This window comes from Arachis ipaensis, chromosome B09 (genome assembly GCF_000816755.2).
Source record: "Arachis ipaensis cultivar K30076 chromosome B09, Araip1.1, whole genome shotgun sequence".
In the NCBI taxonomy this organism is placed as follows: domain Eukaryota; kingdom Viridiplantae; phylum Streptophyta; class Magnoliopsida; order Fabales; family Fabaceae; genus Arachis; species Arachis ipaensis.
In genome coordinates, this window is record NC_029793.2 from 135888167 (window position 1) to 135892047 (window position 3881).

Below are 3881 nucleotides of genomic sequence, written 5' to 3' on the forward strand. Positions count from 1 at the left end.
GACTCTGGTACTGATGAACGTCGTCACCCCGTATGATCTCAGCAACATCTGCATAGAACTGGGGTCTAGCCAGCTGATCGTCCAAATCCATGGCGAAAGTAGTGGTAACAAGATCAGCTAACATCTGCGTGCTACACTCATGCAGTACCTGAGAGCCAGATACTGATGAACTCTGGTACTGATGAACGTCGTCACCCCGTATGATCTCAGCAACATCTGCATAGAACTGGGGTCCAGCCAGCTGATCGTCCAAATCCATGGCGAAAGTATTGGTAACAAGATCAGCTAACATCTGCGTGCTACACTCATGCAGTACCTGAGAGCCAGATACGTGAGTAAAAGGTGTGCCACCCATACTAGCCTCCGCAGTGCCACCAACCTGAGTGTCAGTAGGGTGCCCACGGGACGATCCAGCCCGTCGTCTAGCACTAGATTGACGAAGGTGATGATCTACCTGGCCTCCGTCATCACCACCAACCTGCTCCTCCTGCATCATGTCGTCTAGCCAGCGCCACTCGTGATCAGTGGCACGTCTCCCAATGCATCGTCTTCGCTCCACACGTCTGTTATCCGGCATATCCGACGCTGGAACTCTAGTCGGCGCCTGCGACGACCCTCTGAGTATAGCATCGTTCGGAACCTGGGTCGGCCTGGGGTCGACGAAAGTAATCCCTAGTGACAGAATCCTATGTGCAACACGGTACCACCAGTCCAGGTACTCAGCGAATGGACCAGGGATCAGCCACTCTCTGGATACTCAACACAGAGCGAACTTGCTCGTCCCAATGCTGATGCCATGTCCTATAGTAAGTGAGGAACCATCTATCTCCACCCCTGCCGTCCTTACTATGAAGATACTCTATGTTGAGCGCTAGCTCAGGCAGATGCTGTACGCCCCCTAGCTGTGGAAAGACCCTGTCTATCCGATGCCACTCAATCACTGCAAAGTAAATCAGACTGGTGATGGCCTGCCATAACCGGCTGTGCTCCTCAGTCAGTATCTCCTGATGGATGACTGCCAGTACGTCTAGAGAACCATAAGGCTCCCACACAATCTGATAAAATAATGAACAACAAAAATAAATTACTTACATCTCGATGTGTCAGTCGATCCAATGCCAGACGTTACTAAATAATCTGTTGCTCCTTCCCATCGGAAGTGGACAAATATGTGGCCCATCTGAGTTGCAGAAATAGCACGTAAGTATGTAATTTCATATATAGAACATTATGAACTTGAAAGAATATGTGATGTAAATTATACCTGGATGCCAATGGAAAAGAGAAAGTGTCAAAATCCTGCGGCCTCACTGTGGGGAACCGCCAAAAGATCCATGACTACAGCAACTGTAGGGGTCCAGCCAAGTTGGTGACGTTTCTGTTTGCCACCCTGCACATGCATCGGTACAGCCATGCCAACGCAGCGGCGCCCCAGCTATAGCTGCCTATGTCGTCAAGTCTCGCCACAAAAGGCAAACAGTGAAGGTGGACCCGATTAGCACTCTTGTCCATGAACCGCTGTATCGACAAAAGCATCATAATATACGCACGTGCATATATGCGTACGGTCTCCTCCGTAGCATCATCTAGTAGCACCCTGAACCTCTCATGAAACCAGGTGAAGTGGACTGTATACTGCTTCACCTTATTCTGTGGTGGAAGCTCGCCAAACAGTTCCTCAAACCACTCCCACGCCGGTTTGCCTTCTTCCATAAACTTCTCAAAATCAGTAAGGCACCCAGATACAGGTAAACCATCCATGGGAAGCCCCAACTAGTATGCTACATCCTGCAGTGTGATAGTGCACTCTCCAAAGGGCATATGAAAGGTATGCGTCTTAGGACGCCACCTCTCAATGAAAGCACTGACTAAGGGCTCGTCCAATTAGAACCACTTAGCGTTGAGCCTCGCCAGGTGGTACAAACTGGCCCTCTCCAGATATGGTATGATCCTGTCATGCAGAGGCATGTTCTGCTGCCTCCGGACACTATATATACACCTAGTCGGCTGGAGCATGTGACAGAAGAAACCAAACATATAAAAAATCCAACAGTAATTTATAGTCATCTATCACTAATTCTACAACTTTAAAGTTTAAACAGTTCCTATTTTCTAATCACAAAATTCAATGAAAGACATAAACGATTAAAATAATAATTTAAATACTACATTTTATGATTTAAAATAATAATTTAAATCTAAATTTAAATACATTAACTCAGAACTAGTGTATAACTTCCTCTTATCCGGTGGTGGAAGCTCACCAAATAAGTCCTCGAACCACTCCCATGCCGATCTGGCCCCCTCGATGTGCAAGTGGAAGTCTGTCATGCACCCGGAAACATCCTGGCCATCCACGGGCAGCCCGAGCCAGTATGCCACATCCTGGAGCGTGATAGTACACTCTCTGAACGACATATGGAAAGTGTGGGTCTCAGGCCACCACCTCTCAATAAATGCACTGACTAGCGGTTCATCTAACCAGAACCAATGCGCGTTCAGCCTAGTGAGGTGGTACAACCCAGCTCTCTCCAAGTAAGGTATGATCCTATCATGTAACGGCATATTCTGTTGCCTACGAACGCTATAAATACATCGGGTTGGCTGCATATTCAGAAATAAAGAACATCGGCTTAATTTCTAACAATGATATCACCAAACTATAGCTTATGTTTCTATTCTTAAGCTACTTGGGTTTTAAAATTACTAATTTACCATCCACAACTTAAAATCCTATTTCTCTACCTTTACTATTAAATGTTAAATGTCAAAGTTTAAATTTAAAATTTTCATTTTCAAACCAAAAGCTAAATTAAGTCTCTATCTTTCTAATTAATAAATTACTTCCTTAATATTGAATAAAATATACAGTTATTAAAATATTGAAAGAAAATAGAGACACTTACCTCTTCATCGATGGTTCTGGCTACGTGGGCAACGCCGTCGAGCCGGTACAACCGCTGTTGATCCTCCATTCTTCAAATGCTCAAGAATTTTCTCTCATTTCTCTCTACTTTCTCTCTCTAACTTTTTTTCCAAATTACTTCAAATGATTTCCGCTACAGCCTCCGCGGTATATATAATCAACCATTGTACTCATAATCCGCTACAAGGTGTAGCGGATTATGCATACACACAATTTGGTCATAAACCGCTACACCCTGTAGCGGTTTATGAGTATTGAAGTCCTCAACGTAATCCGCGATAGCCTGTAGTGGATTACGTGCAATTGGGTTCCGCTACAGGGTGTAGCGGATTACATATAATTGCGTTGCATTTGCGTCTAGAGTTTGCCAATGTTGTATTTACGTAAAGGTTTTCTTCAATCATTTTATTTCTATAAATTGCCCCAAATAATATATACTTAGATTCACTAATCTACCATTAAGTAGAAGTGGATGTAGATATGGAAGATTTGTAAAAGGTTTTTTTGTAATATAAGAAGTTGCTTCATAATGCATGCATGAACAGTGATAAAAGGGCTGCAATTAGCTGTGACAAATGAATTGAATCACATTATTATAGAATTGAATTCCCAGATGGCTATTAACTTGATTAAGAACGGATGCTCGTCTAATCATCTTTGCTTCTCCCTCATCCAGAATATTCTTATTTTGTCTCGCTGCATATAGGAGATTAATTGGCGTCACAACCTCCGAAAAGTAAATTTGGTAGCAGATTGTTTGGCTAAGCAGGGTCAGAGTCTACCGTTAGGGATTCATATATATGATACTCCTCCTTCTGCTATAGTTTATTTTCTTATTTTCGATTGTATGGGTGTTGTTAGAACAAAGAACTTATTTTTCTTTTTTGCTGTTTGGGGTTTTGACCCCTCCTTTTCCATCAAAAAATATTGATAAAATTTTTTTTTCACGATTAAT